This window comes from Orcinus orca, chromosome 15, assembly GCF_937001465.1.
Source record: "Orcinus orca chromosome 15, mOrcOrc1.1, whole genome shotgun sequence".
Lineage (NCBI taxonomy): Eukaryota > Metazoa > Chordata > Mammalia > Artiodactyla > Delphinidae > Orcinus > Orcinus orca.
The window spans coordinates 1,334,630-1,354,232 of NC_064573.1; the positions used below are offsets into that span (position 1 = coordinate 1,334,630).

Here is a 19,603-nt window from a genome sequence, read left to right on the forward strand (position 1 = left end):
TTTGCCGTCAGTCTGGCTGCAGGTGTGGACACAGGTGCGGGTGATTATCACGATCACTTTTCACCAGAAGCGACCGTGAAGCTCAGGAGGCTCCCTGTCCTGATGGACGCCCTCCCCACGGTCTGTTCCGAGAGCTGGGACACTTTCCTTAAGCCCTGCCTGGACCCTTTATCTGCAATGCTTCCCTGGGCATCTTCCATCAGACGGTCCTCTCCTCTCCCGAGGCCCCTTGTCACGTGGCCGCCCAGGGCGGGAACCAGGCGGGGATTCTCCCAGCTGGCAGCGCGCAGAGTGCGGCCTCGAATGCCAACCGAGGGAGTCCCCATCCCTGGGACACAGCTCGTGGACCTTCCAGACGGGCCTTGGGGAGGATTTTAACACTGACCGGCCCTTCTTCCTGTAACACTGGGAGTGTTAGTCGCACGCATCCTGGCCCTTCCACTCCACCTGCACTGACGCATTCACCTCCAGGGACACATCAGCAGTCAGAGCAGACTCTCCGCCGGGGCTGCCCACCCACTCATTTCAGAAACAGGAGTTCTGCTTCCCTCGCCCACAGACATACGGCCACTTCAATGCCTTCTGTCTGACGGTAGCGTTTACTTATTTCATTGGGCCTGGCTGTGCAAAATCTACAGATAAACTCCATTTACGGGTGTATTTTTGAACAAGTGTTGGATCGTTATAAACTTTTCAATGCGAGCTAAAACAAAGCAACTCACTAAATATTTCAATTTGCCCACCTGTTCAAATTACTCCCCACAATGGGGTTGCCATTCACACTGATCCCTTCCGCTCCTTCCACGCTATTGTCTCAGTTTAACAATAGATGCGAGTTAATAAAATCCAATTAAAGATGAGGGGAAGCAGTTTGCAATGGTTCAGATAGAGTATCTGCTCACGAATAATGAGCATAAAGATGCAGACGTTGTTGGGTGAAGAATTTCCAGAAGCATCTGTACCACCGGTGTCTCAATGGCCGTCCTCAGCCTGGGTGGCCATGGCCTCATCACAGAAACAGCTGCTTAAAATGTGTCCCTGGACAGAGTCAAATAAAAGTATTAGCCTAGATCCGTATTGCGGTTCACCGTACTTGCTGTGGTTCCCATTTCTCAACCCGTGGACCAATCACTAGCTAGTCGTTTAACGATCAGGCGGACCCCACCCACGCCCTCCTCAGAATCGATGGCCTTTTTGGTCAGACACCTGGCTGGTGACAAGCCAATTAGTCCAAACGGTGGAATCAGTCGGAGTGTGTAGACACAGCCCGACTCCAGCCGGCAGGATTGGCATTCAGAATTTAGATAATTTCAGACAGACCCATACACTCTGCCCCTTTGAAGAAATGCCTTCCCCAAACACTTACAGAACTAATCGACCAATTAAAAAATATTCGGGAAGAGTGAGCGGCTGATCTGAAACTTTCTGACAAGTTGCCCGCACTCTCGTTTAATAGGTTTCCAGACATATGCTCGGCACACGTGGTGCGGGGTCTCGGGCCCCTCCAGGGCTCTCCCCACATGCTTGTTTCCGTCCAGCTGCAGAGCTAAGGCCTGCTTCTCGCGTGCCTCGCTGCGCATCCCGCTGGGGGCCCAGATACTTGTGTAATCGGAAGAACCAATATTGTCAAGTGCATGTTTTTCCAATACACACAGTCACGCTCAAAAGTTCTTTCCTGTGAGGTCAGCCCGGGTGACCTCTGCGGGGGGGCCCTCTGTGAAGAATGGCTCCCAGGGGCTTAGTCTGGGAGCTCTGCTTTCCTTCTCACCCCATCCGGGGCAGTGGGCACCCTCTGCGTGAAGCCCGTCTCCTCAGCTGGTTGGCCTAATCCTCCTGCAGTCGGGGGTGGTAATTTAGCTGTTTCATTGCGGCACAAGGGAAACAGAGGTCACCACGATGGGCGTGAGGACCCTGAGCTCGAAGGTCACACCCCAAAGGCCACTTTGGCGGCCCTTCCTCACTTGGCCACACTGCCTCTCCCCCTGGGCCGGGTACGGGCTGTCCTGGGCACACCCTGCTCCGTTGCCACGGTGGGTGCGGCCTGTAGTGAGCGGAATGGCTGAAGGTCACACCCCCTGCGCCCACATGTCATCCTGTCATCTGTGTCCACGCGTGTCCCCTGTTTCCAGGGACGGCCCCGCAGGGGCAGTGACACGGACGAATCCCAGAGTGAAGCCAGCAAAGAAACTGAAAGAAATCCTAGCAAAGACTGCAAGAAAAGAGAGCAAATCAAAGCAGAAAGAGTCGGGCGGGTGGATCCCCGAATCCCCAGGGCGGCTTGTGGAATTCATTGTCTCTAAAGCAGCAGGGTGTGGGGTGGGGCTCACTGTCCTCCAGTCTTTTCAAGTCGTGGTCCCAGCACCGGGCGTCCACCAGGTGCCTTAGATTTGATGAGAGCGTTGACCCCTGAGGTCGTGTCTCGCTGCTGGAACGTTGCTCACCACGATACGCCCTGCGCTCATCCTTCTCTCCCGTGGAATAGACTTGGATCCTCTGAGTTTTCACTGTTTGGCTGACAGATCCTGTGTCCCTCCCCCCGGGGCCCTGTGTCTGGCGTTTAACCGCAGCTGGGGATGGGCTGCTTCCCGAGCTCTGTTTACCTGCAGTTCCTCAGAATCACGTCTCTGCCACTCGAGGGGCCCTGTTTGCCCAGGACCAGGGTGCTGGCCGTGGAGCCAGTCGAGGGTCGCCTCCTCCCTGGGGGGCAGCCCGAGCGGCCACTGCTTCCTGCGGGTCCTTCTCCAGGCGACCGGCCCCAGGGCTCGCAGCTCGCTTTAGCTGCTCACGGGGGTCACAGAGCTCTCAGAGGCCTGACTAACCGAGTCCTTCAACGTGTTTAAGTGGATTTTCGAGGTTTACTCCAAACTCCACGTAAATCCTTCTTTAGCACCTGAAAGGCGACCACAGAAGTCCAGCGTCTGAGAAAAAGACGACAGCCATGGCAGCTGCAGACCCCGCCTCCAGGCCTGTCCCTCCCGGCCCACGGTCCACATGCTGGGTCCTTTCCCAGGACCCGTTAGGTAAGGGTCGTACTCTTGTAAATGTTGCTGAGGACGGGATGTTGCTGAGGGTGGGAGGCTCCTGGTGGCCGTCAGAGCGCAGGCCGAGGTGCTGCGGGTCAGCAGGCAGCCCAATGGCCCGTGACGTGGTGCTGACTGCCGGCCAGGGCTTCCTTCAGAGGTGATGGCCGCATCCTGGGCTAAACAAGCCCCGTCGGTGGCGGGGGGGGGGGGGGGGAGGTGTTAATTGGCGTGGGCACCGCGACGCGCGGGGGGACAGGAAATGCCCCTGAGTTACCGTGTTGTCATTGCTTTGGCCCCTAACAAGGGGCCACGTGTTTCTCTCTCTGAGGCTGGATTTTAGTATTTTGCAAACGTCCTGCAGTGACATGTACACACTACTATATATAAAACAGCTAACCAACAAGGACCTGCTGCACAGCACGGGGAACGCTGCTCAATGTTCTGTAATAACCTGAATGGGAAAAGAATTTGAAAAAGAATAGATACGTGTGTATGTATAACTGAATCGCTGTGCTGTGCCCCTGAAACTAACACAACGTTTTTATTCCAATATACTCCAATATAAAGTAAAAATTAAAAAATAAAGAAGGGGCTGAGTCGAACTGAGCTGCTCCTTCCTTCCTGGTTAAACGTCGGCTTTGGTCCGCGTCGCTGTCCCTGGAGACTGGTTCCCAGGGTGAGAAGCAGGCTTCTGTTTAGGTCTTTCTCTCAAGCCCTGTGGCTGTTGGCCTTGGGCGTCAGAGGCTGTGATGGAGGGCTGCGTGTTCCCACCCCAAGCTGCTTGGGAAAGTGACCCCGAGGTGGAAACCGAGTCCCTCTTCCTGTCCTCCAGACCCTGCTGCCTGACACCTCCTCGAATGGGTCCCCTGGGAGCTGAGACCTCCGGGCAAGAGTCCCCTCTCCTTCCTTTCCTTCATCAAGACTTGTATGAGGATCCGGACCTTTGATTCGTGCTATCGGAGGTGATGAGGACGCAATTCCTGAAGACTCACTTAAGAACATACAATGACCGAACACGGACATGCCCATCAATCACCCGCTAAGAACGCACAGCACGTGCTTGGGGTGACGCGGTGACCCGCAGGTGACGCCCCTGAGGGCAGGGCTGGCACCTCGTTCACCGTCACAGAAAAGCAGGACAGGCGAGCCTGGGCTGCTTGCTGTTCTGTGGGGAGGGTGTGAGTGTTTGAAGAAGGCTCTTCTCTTTCACCGATGGCGCAAGCGAAATACCAGAGGACTCGCGGCTCCTGTCCCGGCCCTGGAGCGGCACCGGGTCCAAGGTCGAGCAGGGGTCAAGGCTGGGAGGGGACGAGCACCTGCCTGGGCCCTGCTGTCCCGTCCGACCCACCTGGTCACCTAGTCCTGAGTGATGCTGTCCACTCCCGCAGCGACCCACTGAGATGGCTCGCTTCGGGCAGACAGACGAGGCGGCCGCTGGAATGCGTGTCGGGGGAGGAGGGGCGCCGCGGGCCCTCACGGAGGACACCTGCACCAGGGGCTCAGGCGGCCCTGAGCCTGGGGCAGGGGCGGTAGAAATACCTCAGGCAGTGAGAGGACTTGGACTTGCACAAAGGGTCACGTGTGACCAGGGAAGACATGGGCTATAAGACAAAGGTAGGAATCTCGGCCTCGGGGAGAATGTCAGGCTGCATGAGTGAGGGTTGGGGGACCCGAGGCGTTTCTCAACACTCCCGGGTGTGACACGTAGCGCAGAACCTGGGCTGGAGCCGGCCCGCTCGGAGAAGCCTGGAGCCGGGGGCACCAGGCTGAGAAAGGGAGAGCCCTGGGCTCCTGCAGAGGGGGGAGGAGGGATAATGCTCGCGAAGTGGGCGTGCTCAGAAGCGGGTCTCAGAAGACCCCCCGGACTGCGCTCTATAGGTGGGCCGGAGACCCCCGTTCCCCGAGGCCGAGCCTGAGTCACAAGCGTGCACAGCTGGGGACGGAGCCCGCACGGCCGGAGTGGCCAATGGACGCTGTCCTTGCAGCCGGGGCTGGCGCCAGAGCCGGGCGATGAAGAGCTTGGGGTGCTGGCTGCCTTAAGAGCAGACGGTGCTGAGCTACCAGCCAGGGGTCCAGGTTTCCATGACCTTCGAGAAAGTCGGGGCAGCCAAGGGGTCTGCCTGCCGGGAGATGATGGAACATGACGGCCCAGGAGCAAAGAGGTGGGTGGCCTGGGGGTGAGGCGTCCTGCTGGCGTGCTCAGTGAGAGGTAAACAGGAGGAGTTGGGGCCGAGTGTGGCCACCCAACAGAAAGTCCAGACCTGCGCCACGTATCAGCTCTGGGACGTGTGGAAGGAAGGGGGGGAAGGTCCCTGCTGCTGGGGCCAGACTCTGTGCTGGGGTGGCAGGGCTCGAGTAGGGACCTGCAGCAGAGGATTACCTGCCGCCTGAGTGCCAGCCCTGGGCGCTGGGGAGCCCTGGGGGTGAGGGGTGGTCGCCACACTGCCCACCACCAGCAGGGAAGGCCTGGACAGTCCAGCAACCCATCACAAGATGGGATGGGATTGAACAGGACTGCGGGGCTCTGGGAGCTCCATGGGCAGGGAACTGATGCCTGTGTCGCTGCACACAGCTGGGTCAGCTTGTGTGCAGCACACGTGTGTATCACATGTCAGCATCTACCAGAAAGCCTCGCCCACACCACGGGCTCTAAGCAACACGTGGACCGAAGGACCAGCCCCTGTCCTGGCCACCCCAGAGCTTGTGTGACGGGCACCAGAATGGAGGGCCCAAATTGGGGCCCCTATTTCTCCCCTAAAATGCCCCTCAGGGGTCCCCATATCCTGAGCTTGGGTACCTTCCTGCATTCATTCAAGAGTTATTTAATGCAGGGCTATGGATCCTGCAGTCACTGTGTGCACTCAGAGAAGCATGACTGAGTGAAAGAGCGAACCAATGCGTTTGTACGGAATTAGATAAGAGCAAAAGAATTAGGAAAACAGCCCATAGACCACGCTCACGTTTATATTATTTTTTAACTCACCTCTTTTTCTTTTTTTGCAGACTAAACCTTGATTTTGGAAAAACTCAGAAGTCCACAACAGTAAACGTGGAAGGTAAGTTTGATAAACTCTCTTACTTAGCATTTCAAACTCGAATACTTAAAAGAAGGCATCTTTTACTGTTGGGAGTTTGCACTTGAAAGGGAATAGAAAAACGCACATGCAGAGTAAGGTCTGTTGTTGCCTGGGGCCGGTTCAAGTGCACTATTTGATTTGCATTTTCCGAGGGCTTGTTTAGTTTCTGTGATTAAAATAGTAACGAGAAATGATTGTTAAGGATGAAACGTATTTTTCCTGAGTGGAAAGTCTTGCACGGACTGATCAGAATGTTTGAAGAGTGAGAAATAACTATTATTCTGTAAAATCACGTGTTACAGAAGGTGGAAAAGAGGATGCTCCTCTATAAAGCTTACTTTGACAGAGATTGATTAAGAAAATTCAAATAATACTCGTTAAAATTTGCGGGTTAGTTTTTGGTCTCATTAGCCCAGGGTGAGCTTCTAGGGTTTGTTTTGAATCAGATTTTGTCTGTGGGAAGAAGTTACACGTTGGCTCCCAGAGTGAATCCCCTTCTGTCTTCCTTGCTTTTTGTCTTGGTTGTTTGCTGCCTGGAAATGGACACGCTTCCATAGATGCTGAATATTATTAGCACATTTTTCTTGATTGAGATATAATTCACACACATAAAATTCACACATTTAAGGTACACATCTGAGTGAATTTACGGAGTTTTGCAACCATTGCCACTGTTTAACGGCAGAATATTTTCATCACCCCGCGAGGAAGCCCTGCTCCATTAGCTGTCACTCCCCACTTCTAGACCTAAACTTTGCCATTGCTTCTTGGAAATTTGCTGAACTTGCTTATTAACTCTCACAGTTATTTTTCTTTCCAGTCTGGATGGCTTTTATTTCTTTTTCCTGCCTTATTTCCCTGGCCAGAACCACTAGTACAATATTGATTAGAAGTGGTGAGTGTGGGCATCCTTGTCTTGTTACAAACTCTTTCACTGTTAAGGATAGTGTTATCTGTGGGTTTGTTCCAGATGCCTTTATTACATTGAGAAAATTCCCTTCAATCTCTAGTTTGTTGCATTTTTTTTTTAAATCATGAAAGGGTGTTAGATTTTGTCAAATGCTTTTTTGTGCCTATTAAGATGATCATGAAAAAAAAAGAAAAAGAAAAAAAAAAAAAAAGATGATCATGTGTTTTTTGACTTTTATTCTACAAATATGGTATATTGGGTTGGCCAAAAAGTTCATTTGCGTTTTCCATAACATCTTATGGAAAAACCCGAATGAACTTTTTGGTCAACCTGATAATTCATTGATTAGTTTTTGAATGTTGAACCATCCTTGCATTGCTAACACTATTCTGGACGGGTCCTTTTTCAGTAAGTATATTATGACATTGCCGTCGTAAGCTCCCTCTCTCCCACGCCATTTAACACACTAGTCAAATGCAGTCAGTAAAACAGAGAAAACTACCCATGGATAGATTAATACTAGCTCGGGAAGCAGGTACGTGAGAAGTATACTAACTTCCCACTGAGGTTCTGGTTCTGTTTTTGTTTTCATTAACTAATTCTTTGTTCACAAATGTACATACAAAATAATTGAGGGACATTAATAATGGTAATGACAATAGTAATAGCCAGTATTTATTGGACACGTACTTTAGCTTCATTTGTTCTCATCAAACCCGATGGGTTAGTCATTATTATTAACCATCCCACATTACAGACCAGGAAACTAAGTCTGAGAAACTTTACCATAACAAGATAGTATTTATATTAAAATTTACTCTTGGCTTACTATTTACCACATGGGTTATGAATTTCAGTTGCTCGTGGTTAATTAAAAATTTCACGTCAGCCAGAGTCTCCTTCTGATTTAGAAGCAAATTCTTCCTGGTTGCACAAAATGGAATTAGGAATGAAAATGCAATTTAAAAAATAACATTCAAACATTTATGGAAGTTTTTAATTCATTAAAGAAATCAGTCACTTTGAGATCATGATTTTAATGTTGATTTGACTTTTTCCCCAAAGAACGTATAGGGAATTTTATGATTTTCCCATTATTCATTTTATATGACTGAATGATTAGAATGTTTTTAATGGCAAGTTATAGAAAAACCCAGCTCTAACTGGTTCAAAACACGCAGGGAAGTCCTTGGCTTGTGGGACGTGTTGAGCGCAGTGGTGCTCAGTCTAACACGTGGTTTCTTACGGCTCCAACAGCCTCTCTTGACCACTCTTTTCTCAACCCCCCCAGTGTATGTTTGCTTCTTCCCCAGGCGGGCCTTCCGAGTCACTGACCCCTCACTGAGACAAAGGGGCTGGGATGGCCCAGCTAAGGGCCAGCTCTGGGAATGCGATGAAGTCGATCCCACTCAAACCCATAATGGCCTCAACAGAAGCCCCCCGAGCTGGAACATCCAAGTGGAGGGAAGTGCAGTGCTCTGGGGCGTGTCAGTGCAAGAAGACCCCCGACGACCACACCACCTCTGCAGGACTCTCTCACGATCCCTACTCTCGAAAGCAGCCAGGATCAGGCCTGCGGGGTGTGGCGTCCTCTTCACGCTGCCATTGCTCTTTTCGGGCAGTGTGCTCAAGTCCTTGGATAGCTAGGTGAATTCTAATTTAGAAGATGCACGCTCTCGTCCTAAAGTATCACAATCCGGCCATCCATTTCCTAACGACCCTCTTCAGATTTACGACGATATGAGAAACTTCCTTTGCTCTCCTTTGTCATTACAGTAAAAATCAACTTTTCTTACTCATTTTGTATAAGTTCATGTATTCAAGTGATCAGATGCACACGCTATGCCAGGGATTATGCCAGGCATGGGAAAATTCAATAAGATATGGATAGCTTCTGTCCTAGCCGGTGGATGGGCGTACACTCACATCGTTGCTGAAAAATAATTAACCTGGGAAATGGAGATACACGAACGTCAGGTACAGTGTGATGTAAACGTAAAGATGATTTCTCAGCCTGGAGTTCTGGGTGAAGAGCCGGGGTGAGGAAAGGTCTCCCAGGAGAGAAAAGCTGGGCAGTTGTTCTGGGCTCATCACCCGATCTGCAGATTTTAAAATCCTTTTGATTCTCCTACTCTGCTCTCTATTTCCTGATGATTAAATTCCTACTAGACATAGGCTGAAAGCATGCAAGAAGCTGAAATACAAATGAAGCACTTGGACGCTGAGTCAAAATGCTGGCCGGGGGCTTCCCTGGTGGAACAGTGGTTGCGAGTCCGCCTGCCGATGCAGGGGACACAGGTTCGTGCCCCGGTCCGGGAAGATCCCACATGCCGCGGAGCGGCTGGGCCCGTGAGACATGGCCGCTGAGCCTGCGCGTCCGGAGCCTGTGCTCCGCAACGGGAGAGGCCACAGCAGTGAGAGGCCAGCGTACCGCTAAAAAAAAAAAAAATGCTGGCTGGATGCTTTCAGAAAATCTGTGGCCTTGATTGGTCTGTGGTCTCCGTCCAGGGACCCCAAGCCTCGTCTTGACCTTGCTTTCCGCTGGGACCTCACATTACCTGCGGGACAGAGAGCCAGTATCCCAGATAACTGTGCTTATTTGGTCTCTGAGACAAAGCCCTTGAGCGGCAAGGGCTGCTTTGTCAGACGCAGGTTGGCTCTGCAGGGGGATCCCGGGTCCTCACGGTGAGCTGATAGGAGAGAAGCTTTGGCAGACGTGGGTTTTCTGTCCCCCTCCGCCCGCCCCGCGTCCTAGCTTTAGCTGCCCCTTGGTGGCCTCTACCAGTAGGGGGTGTCGAGGGAGGTTTTCCTCTGTATCCCGGGCTGGGTGGTGGTCCTGAGGAGACACCTCTGAAGAGTAATAGGGCCTGGCGGGGTCAGACCCCGCAACTCTGAATTCACGGCACTCCTGGCTCTGCCGTCCAGCTCGTAATAAGCCAGCAGCTTAGCTGCCTCTTTTAAATTGGCTGGGAAGGCAGGCGAGCTTTACAACCCAAACAATCAATTTCAAACTGCCGAACCCAATCAGGCCGGATGGAGAGCGACCCTTTAAATTGCGTGTGAAGTTGGGGGAGGGCCCCCCGGCCCCCTCAGGGGGTGCGGGCCATCGCTGCCTCTCCAAAGTGGGAACTAGGGTAGTGGCTCGGACCCCACTCAGGCCCTGTGCGCCCAGCCCCGGGCCTGGTCCTGCCGTGGGTCCGAGGAGCAGGGCCCGGGCCGTGGGACCCACAGGGGCATGTGTGACGTCCAGACAGCGCACTTCACGCCCTTAGAAAAGTACGTTGTGTCTCTCGCACGGTCTGATTTTAATTTGGGTAATATTCCCGTTAATAATAACATCTAATTACAGCGTCCATTAAAAGTTAGTAACATTAATTTAGCAGGGAGAAAATCTAATAGAGTTCTCGGAGTGATATTGGCATTTTTCCATTAAATTAATGTTATCAGCTTTTAACAGGATGTCTTAAATGGGCATCGTTAGTGTTGGGTATAGTGAACAAATTAAATTCAGGCCCGTAATATGAGGTGGGGGCCTATTTATGTATCCAGAAAAGATGTCTGTTGGGCTCTTTCATCCACTTGAAATATTCTGCAGCAAGTGTGGGAGGCTGTGCAGGACTTCTGGAAAATTCCTCCAGGGATGGACAAGCCATCTGCCCAGAGTCTGGGCGCCTCTGCAGTGAGCAGGGCCTAGAGGGGCCGCAGGGTAACCTTGACACCCTAAAACCCCTCTCGGGACCGCTCCCTTTCCCCGAGTTCTGTGTCCTGGGTCTCGTTGGACAAGCGGTTCACTGGAAGCCAGGACGTTCTCCAGCCAGCGGTGCGTGAGCTCCGCTTCCTGGCAGGGCTCCCGCCGTGTGGTCTCCCTGGCGGAATGGGTGCAGCACGGCCGTTTCAAAACCCAGCTGGATAGGGATGCATAAGCTCACACGTGCAGACGGAAGGTTCTGGAGAGGGGGTGCAGGGGCCCAGCGGTGGTCGGCCCCCATGGTTGCAGCTCTGCCCGTTCCTGGGAAGTCCGTGCTTTTGCTTGGAGCAGGAAGCTCCGGGTGCCGGTCCTCCTCGAGGAGCTGGGATGGAGCTGGGATGCCGGCATTACCGAGTATCGGGGGACTGATGCTGTCTGACATTTACAGATGCAGAGATTTGTGGCTGAGATACAATTTCACTGAGACAGTCCCATAAAGGCATACATTACATACATGCTTAAAGGGAGTTTCTCAGACTTCTATAAAAGTTCCGGTGAGAGATGATGCCGTGGAAATGAGCCTTGACGCTTGGCATGGGAGCAGGCGGCCGCGTCCTCGTGCTGGTTTCCAGGGTGCCCCTGCCCCTTCCCGTTCACGTGACCAGCAGTCCCCTCCCTCTTTGTTCTTGTCTGGGGGACTCGAGGATGAGGGAAAGTGGTGGTGACTCTTGTGCAGGGGCTGCCCGTGCACCGCCTCTGTCTGTGATAAGTGTCTTCACCCTTTATGTGTCAGAAGCACAGGCTTTGGGGAGGGAGGGAGGCAGGGAGGGAGGCAGGGTTATGCATCTTCAGGCCCTTACGTGCAGCTGTGGCCACGGGAGCTCTGGGGGGTGAGCTCTGGAGCTGGACATGCCTGGGGTCTACGCCTCAGGGGCTGGAAAGTTTTGAGCAAATCATTCCGCTTCGGTTTCCTCATCTACAGAGCAGGAGGAAAACAGGAGCATTTCGGAGAGGAAGGATCTGCTGTGAAAGTTATAGGAGGGCTTGCTATTCGTTTGGTCTGAGAGCCAGAAAAAGAAAATCAAACCCCAGCCGCCTCTGGAGGTCAGGCAGAAGCCCACAGGGCTCGAGGCTTGTGTCCCCAGAGGGCTCTGACTGGCCTGTCCCGAAAGGGTGGGGAGGTGGGGGGAGGGTGAGTTTAGGACAGAGGATGGGGAGGCCACGGCACAGGGTGCCAGACTTGAAGCCAGGAGCACAAGCGTGCGCCCGGCCCTGCCGAGCGGCGGCCACGGGCAGGGGACGGTGGACCGAGGGGGAGGGGCTGCATGCCCGAGTCCTGTGGCCACGGAGCTGGTCACGACCCTGCTCAGGCCTCACCAGGTACAGGCAGGCATCCTCACGTCTGGTGGCCGAGGCAGCGGACGGGCCCTGATGAGGGCTGAAATGAGTTTTTATGGAAAACACATTTTACACAGCAGATACAGAGCCTGGATAGACTGTCCAGTTCATATACGTAAACAGTGTGTACAGTAAGGCTCCACACACCCGGCTACGTTCAGATGAATCCGGAAAACCAAGTGAAGGGGCACCTTTCCCGGGTGGGACGTGCCCTGCATGGCATGGGGTTCGGATTCATGAGAGTGTGAGGGGGTGTCCTCTGCCGATGTCCTCAGACCTGTTTCCAGTTATTGGAACGGGAGAATGTCAACCAGAAAATACTGCAGCTTCTTACTTACAGGATATGTTATCGTCAAGAAAATGACTGTATTAGTTGAGACTTTTTCTCTGTAGAAAGTCTGGTGCAAGGCTCACTGCTGCTTAGGTGACATGAGTCATTTTTATTAGAAGCTCACTATGCACCGTTCAGATGTGACGCAGCTTCCCTGAAAGTCATTCAGCCTTCTGCGCGTCTTCATCATATTTGACTAAATCCAGCGCAAACTGCTTACATGCAGAAATCCTGAATTCTCTTCGAAAGCTTGCCTGTTTTCAAGAGCTATGATTTTATATAATATATGTGCGCATGCGTCCGTGCATGACGTATACATAAATATGCATCTTATATATATTTTAAGTGACACACTCCTGCAATGGGAACCATCTATGTTTGGTTTTATGTGTGCCCAACAGTGAAGTCACAGGTTAAGTTATTTTGCTTTAAAAGTGTAGACGTCAGCATAGATTGACTGACCGAGTTCAAATCCACGTCTGCGTCCACCAGCTGTGTGGTTATGTGTTCTCACTTCTTCCGCAGCCTCAGTCTTCTGATCTGTAACGTGGGGGTTATAATAGCCACCCGTAGGGCTAGTCTAGGGATTAGAAATAAAGTCTAAGGCACTTAGCCCACGCCTGCACAGAGGACTTACTAGATACGGAAGCTATTATTTTATGTTTTCCAATATCAACTTAGAAGTAGAGAAATGAGTTGAATGCCTTCTTAAAGGTATTTCTAAATCTAAGGTTTAATGAAATAATACATATTATTGCAACAGAAAAGATCTGTAGTAATTCCTTTGCTGGTCATGTCACAGTTGTTTCTGAGAGACTGAATGAATATTGGACCTACATGCCTATAAAAACGCCGATTGGAGTTAATGTGTTGCAAACTGCTCTCCTGTTTTAGGGCTCAGAAATGTAAAATGGGGCCCTTCCCATAGGAAGCTTACACTGCGATGGACAGAGAAGAATTTCACTTGAACAGCAAATGTCGCCCCATATAAAGGGTAAATTTGGTGCCGCAAATACAAAATGATTCTGCAACCCGGAGCTGAGTAGTTTGGCGTACCTACCATTGAATTTGGATTTTGAGAAAAGTTGTTCTCCCAACTAGGTTATGAAGTAAGACTACAGACAGGACAAAATGTGAAAAAGACAAATTAACTTAAGCATCTGTTTCTGAACGGGTTTCGGGAGAACACACCGTTTCTCTGTCCCTCCTCTGGACAGTGGAGAGAGGGCACCTCTTGGGGCAAAGCCCTGATCTGAGCCTCACCCACCTCCTGGTCAGTTCCCTCCGTGGTGCTAAGCTACTGTTCATGATTTTCATCTGCTTTAATAACTTTGTCCAGGAGGAGTAGGGCTGGGTTAGCTTTTCCTCATCTCAGAAACACTCCCTCTAGCTGGGGGACCTGTCAGCGTTCAGAGGGAAGGTGAATTCCTCCTTCCTAGGAATTCACCCCTTCTTTTGCATCAAACTGACTGCAGTTTGGATTAATACCTGTAAATCTTCTATTATGAAGTGAGAGTATAAAAGTGCTGCTTAAACAAACTACCCCCTCCCAGGCTGAACAAAGGAAGTCTCTAATGCAAATTAGATTAGCTCTAGATTAAATGCCAGGAACTTGGCTGTATCTGGAGTCACCCTTCAGCCCCCTTCCCGACCTGGGAGACTGACTCTTCCTTACATAGCTCATTACAAAGGAAAAATCACTCCTAAGCCCCTAACAATTAAAAATTTAATGAGCAAACATGTGCATAGAAGATACTTCAAGCTCATTCTGTCAAATGCATTTTAATTTCCTTTTTTTTTGTTATGCTCAGTTATTCCAAGATAAGTTTAAGTTTTTAGCTCCCTAGGAGGTAAGATCTAAACATAATGACCACATGTAAGCATCTGGAACTATGGGATCATCTTTCACAGCCTGAACCACATTAATTGTCCAGTTAGGAGGATGTGCTGCTCTTCCTGGTACCAAAGTTGATAGAAGTTGTGCCTGAGAGGAGAGGGGTCACTGAATTACAAAAGCTGTGAACTCTCATCTCCATGATATTTCACTAACTCTTATGCCCATGGGGACACTTCTGTCTGTTACGTTTTCTAAAAGCTGTACCTGCAAGTCGGATGTCTTGAGACTCGTCTAAGACGCAGCTCAGATAAACACACAGATTAGGACGTCCTTCAAAGCTCCCTGACTGTTCGTCCTCGGGAAAGAGGGGATTAAGTGATATGGAGACACCCCCAGATGCTTCGTGGAACAAAATTCTGACGGGGACTTGCTGGTGGGGTTGGGACCCCTGAACTGTGAGAAGCAGTGATCTTAAAGCAGATCAGTGAACGCTTCACATTTCCAGGTAGCTTTACGGGGTCTGTTTCAGCTTTGAACCACTGTCCAACCTAGGCAGTCATGACGGGTGTGTGTGTGTCCGCATGTGTGTGTCCATTGTGTGTGTGTGTGCCCACATGTGCGTGCCTGTGTGTGTCCACATGATGCGTGTCCGTGTGTGTCCATGTGTGTGTGCACATGTGTGTGTCCACGTGTGTGTGGACAGAAGAGGACACACCGTGAGGACGCACGGGGACGTGGCGGAGAACGTCACTGTCACTGAACACAGCCCCGGCTCTCCCTTGAGATTCGGACTGGAGTACAATCTCCTTATTAATGCAAGAGAGGGCCTGCCTATTAAGACCAAACAAACAGTATAGGGAAAAACAACTAGTCCCCACCCGACTCATGTGGTAGGATTTACCGTCGCTGTAAATGAATTAAATTATTAGGTATTGAATGGCAGCCATTCACCCAGCAGCGGCAGCAAACGCATCCGAGTGTAGTTTTTAATATCGTTTTTAGTTTGTCTGGGTGTTTCCGTGAGCCATGGCCGCTGAGCCTGCGCATCCGGAGCCTGTGCTCCGCAACGGGAGAGGCCACGGCAGTGAGAGGCCCGCGTACCGCCAAAAAAAAAGGTGGTCCGTGAAGAGCCAGCCTCGTTGAGTAACTAACTGGCCTGAGGTCCTAGTGGACCAGAGGAAACACACAGGGATGTGCTTTGTGGCTTCCCTGTGCGGAAGATACAAAGTACAATATGCAAGGCCTTTTTAAGTCAAAAACCATGAAAACAGGATGTTTTGAATTTTCCATTCGGGCTTATCTAATTTCAACTTTCTTTTAAAATATGTAGACAGTAACGAATACTTACGTATCCATCTACACTTTGGAAATATTGGTCATGTTACCAGTATCTGGCTTTTTATATTTCCTCCTGGTGGATGTCAGCAGCGTGGTGAACAAGCTACGACCACTAGGAGAACGTTATGAGGAACTGGATACATCCACAGCAAACTGGTTGTGCTCAAAATGTATTTTCAATTTCCTTCTGTGTATATCTTAACATCCAGCATGACACGCTGTGTGCTATAAATAAAAGATCGTGGAATGAATTATATGCCTTAAATTATACCCCTTATAAATGACGACACCGAAAAGAATAGTAGCCAACCTCATCATTGAATATCCTTTAGGATGTAATGGTATGTTTTGTTTAACTGGTCAGATCGGGCCATCAGTATAACATAAAACATAAATTAGCATCAAGCTCAAACAAATACAGATACTTGTGCATCTTGTTGTGTAATCAGGGGCAGGCGGAGCTAGAATGTTGCTCTGCAGAGCTTGTTTCTAATTAAAAGAGCCCCAGATAGAACCATCATGCTTAACATCAGAGAAAAACCTCAACGCAGTCTGCCAAGCAGCCCCCTTGCAGCACAACGTTTGCTTTTCCTGTGGGGCGGTAACACTCTAGATCCGGGTAATGCGACTTACTGATTAGCGCTCTAAGTGCTTTCAGCGCTCTCGATAGGTTGGGGAGCACAAACCTCCCGCAACTCTGACCTCCCCTATGTCCTGGGAAATGGGCACACCTGGTTCCTCTCAGCGCGGAAACACTCCTTAGGAACGGTTGCAGCGAGTAAAGCCTAGTCTTCTAGGAAGTGACTTAATTAGGAGGCGGTTTTACGCTTTTCATCGGTTTCTTGGCCATCTTTACACTTCTGTGACGATGACTAGAATTGCTTCTTCCCTGTTCGGCCCTCCGGAGCCGTGGAGACGGCTGTCCTCAGAGCAGTGGTCTTTGCAAGGTCATCAGGGCTCGCTGGGGCTGGGGTGATGGACACGGAGCTCAGAAATCAATCACAATTAGCATGGGCATGAGCTTCCTGTGTGCAAATGTCGGCGGGAAGGACCACGGGGCAACGTGCGGTCAGAGAAGCCGGTAGGTTTCAGGACTCAGTCCCTCTGTGGGGCAATCAGAGTCTGATCTCATCATGGTCAACACTGACATTCCTGGAGAGCAGCTTTGGTGTGTTTGGGCGGGAAGGGTCGTGGCAGGGAAGTATTTTGCGATCCCTGTAGGTTCAGTCGGCTCTGTACGAACTGAAATTTGCTTTACACGAAGGCTCGGGGAAAACATCTGGGTAAGATGAAACTTCACACCAAGTGGTCCCCATCCTAACACATCCCCATCGCTGGAGTCCGGCTGCTGTCCTTGCATCCTTTCTTCCCCCAGTACAAACCAGCACCATCTCCTCTTTTTCTCTGGTTGTTCCCCCACCCCCTGGCCCTGCTTCAATCTCATGATGCCTGGGTCCGTCTCTCCAAATTAATCTCATCCTCTCATCCTTCCTGGTCTAACTCCGAAGTTGTTTCTTCCGTGAAGGCTGCCCTCCCCGCCCTGTGTATATATCCCTCCTTAGAATTTCTATAGAAGAGATCATGCAGTTTGCTGTCACTCGTTTGTTAGGTCAAACGTTAGGTTGGGATTCTCCACTATGCTAGAGAATTCTTTGAGTCCAGGAAACTTACAATGCCTTGTAGAATTCAAGGGGTAGAGTGGACTGTCCTCAAATACCTGTGGATTGATTGGTAATGTGAGTCCTTCCTATATGGGACTATAGAGTCCAATATTGACATAAAATTTTTATGAAGGTCAACGGTGATGGCAGACGTCATGATTATGTGAGACAAATCCTCACAAAGAAGCCTGTAATGTCATGTACCTGTGAGTGTGTGTGTGTAAACCTTGCCTTTTGTGTGTCAGTCAGAACATGCTAAGTGTAGTGACAGATGAAGGTCATTAAAAGCAAAGGAAAGAGAAATAAGAAAAGAATGAAAACAATAATATTCAGTGACACCAACGTCATGAGAACATGGTCTGTTTACATTCATACATGTAAGAGTGTGTTAAGTGAAACTGGAAAAAGAAAATTTAAGAATAGACTTTTCAAGCGTCTTAGAGTAGTGGAAGCAGGAAAGAAACGACCAGTGGTGGGTGAAGATGCCTTTCACCAGAGAGTGAGGACCGACCAGGGTACAAGTTGGCGTGGGGAGCAGAGGAAGCCTGAAAAGAGGAAATCGTAACAGAATCTTGTGCCAAAGAAATTTATTTTCATTAAGAAATAGGCTTTGTTTCCGTAAAGAAATTTATTAGCCAGCTTCAGAAAGAGAGCAGGGTCCCCAGAGAGCGTTTTTCTCCATTGGGAAGACCTGGGAGGCTGTAGGAACTCCCCGACACCACGCGGGCCACAGGGACAGCGATCCCCGCGGATCTAAGGGTTCTCTGGAGCCCCAGGGGCTTGCGCCCTAAAATTTGGCCTCGAGGGTTGGGTTGTGGAAGACAGTAAGGACTCCTTGCAGGTGTCAAAGGGAGCGTGTGAAGAAGGGAGCGCGCAGTGTGAGGCCGCCCAGTGTGGGGGACGTTTGTCACTTTGCTGTCTGCCCAGTTCACCAGCCAAAGGAAACACGAATATTTACTGTGATTGTTCGAGAGGGACGTGTAAACAGTGGTGGTACTAGAGGACATCCAGGATCATTCCCTGCCTGTGTGCCCGAATGGCTATGAATGTGTGTGTGTGTGTGTGTGCGCACGTGGGTGTGCGCACTTGTGGTGCATTTCTGTGCACGCGTGGTGGCGTGTCTGTGCATGACTGCATGCACGTTGTCCTCACCCCAGGCCTCAGCGACGAGCCTGGAAGATTTAAGTGTCCAGTGGGGCAGGCCTCGTGTTTGGAGGAGGCTGATTGACTTGGCGGACAGAGCTTTAGTTGGAGTGTCCTGGCGTGAATTCGCCTGAGCAGGGATTTGCAGTGGGAGTTTCTCTGTCCGCCAAGGACGGCAGCCTTGCCAGCTCCCTGCGTCTGATGGGGCCTCTGTAAGCAACGGCCCCAGCAGAGCTGTGCTGCAGCTGAGTGCCGGCTCTGAGGGCCAGGGCGAGCACAGGGGACCCAGAGCCTGGGCAGCTTGGGCAGACATGTGGCTCAGACGTCCCTCCTGCGGGTACACCCTCACCAACGTGGGGAAGCGCATCAGGGGCCCGAGGAGCTCAGGGCAGCCGTCCTCCGTCCCAGCAGGGAAAAGGAGGGAGCAGAGGGGCCCAGTGCCCGGGGCCCCCCAGCAGGGAAAAGGAGGGAGCAGAGGCGCCCAGTGCCCGGGGACCCAGAGTGACGGCACAGCGAGGGCCTGCTTGACAGATGCTCGTGGCAGCTCCAATTGCCTGGGCCCACGGCTCAGGGTGACCAGGAAGAGGGAACGTGGCGTCTGGAGGATCCCACCGTGACACGGCCTCATGGGTGGGCGGAGTCGTCAGCCGGCCTTTGCTGAGCCCAGCTGCTCGGTTCTCTGTAGCCTGTTAGGCACAGAGCTGCATTTGTCCTGCTCAGCCTCTGGGTGAGTTGGGGTTTCAGCTAATGGGACGGTCAGCAGCTGTGACGTCCAGCCATGTGACTGTGAGCGGCAGGTCCACGTTGGGAACCAGAATGACCTGTCTGCTCTTTAACAGGGTCCCCGAGCGCTCGGGGTTGAAGGCAGGGTTCCCCTTCTTTCTTCCGGGCCTCTGGAGAGCTGAACACAGCTGTTCTCTTCCTTCAGTCCCCGTGCTTCTCACTCGCAGACTGACCCCTCTCTGGGATGCAGGCTCTGAGCAGACTTGTGGGAGACCTTCTCCTTCACCATCTTCTTCATCACCATCAGCATCACCGTCACCACGACTGTCATGACCCATCAGCACCATCGTCATCATCTCCACCATCTTCATCATCATCACCACCTTCATCAATATTATTGCCTCAAAGCACTTTGGAGATAGACTGTCTCAGCATGGACCAGGAGATCGACACCTACCCCTGGTCTCTCACAGG

General features: G+C 51.2%; 1 long non-coding RNA gene across 2 annotated transcripts in view; it reads left to right on the top strand.

The window, feature by feature from the left end:
- Window positions 1-19,392, top strand: part of LOC117196671 (uncharacterized) — a 198,946-nt gene extending 179,554 nt beyond the window's left edge. The window contains exons 5-6 of one of the 2 annotated variants that reach the window (XR_007471912.1): window positions 6,027-6,079; window positions 19,335-19,392. This is a non-coding gene — a long non-coding RNA (uncharacterized LOC117196671). Of the gene's footprint in view, window positions 1-6,026; window positions 6,080-8,323; window positions 8,765-19,334 lie in introns of those variants that run through there. The other variant, XR_004476955.2, reaches the window with a different exon arrangement.
- Window positions 19,393-19,603: the final 211 nt, after the last annotated feature.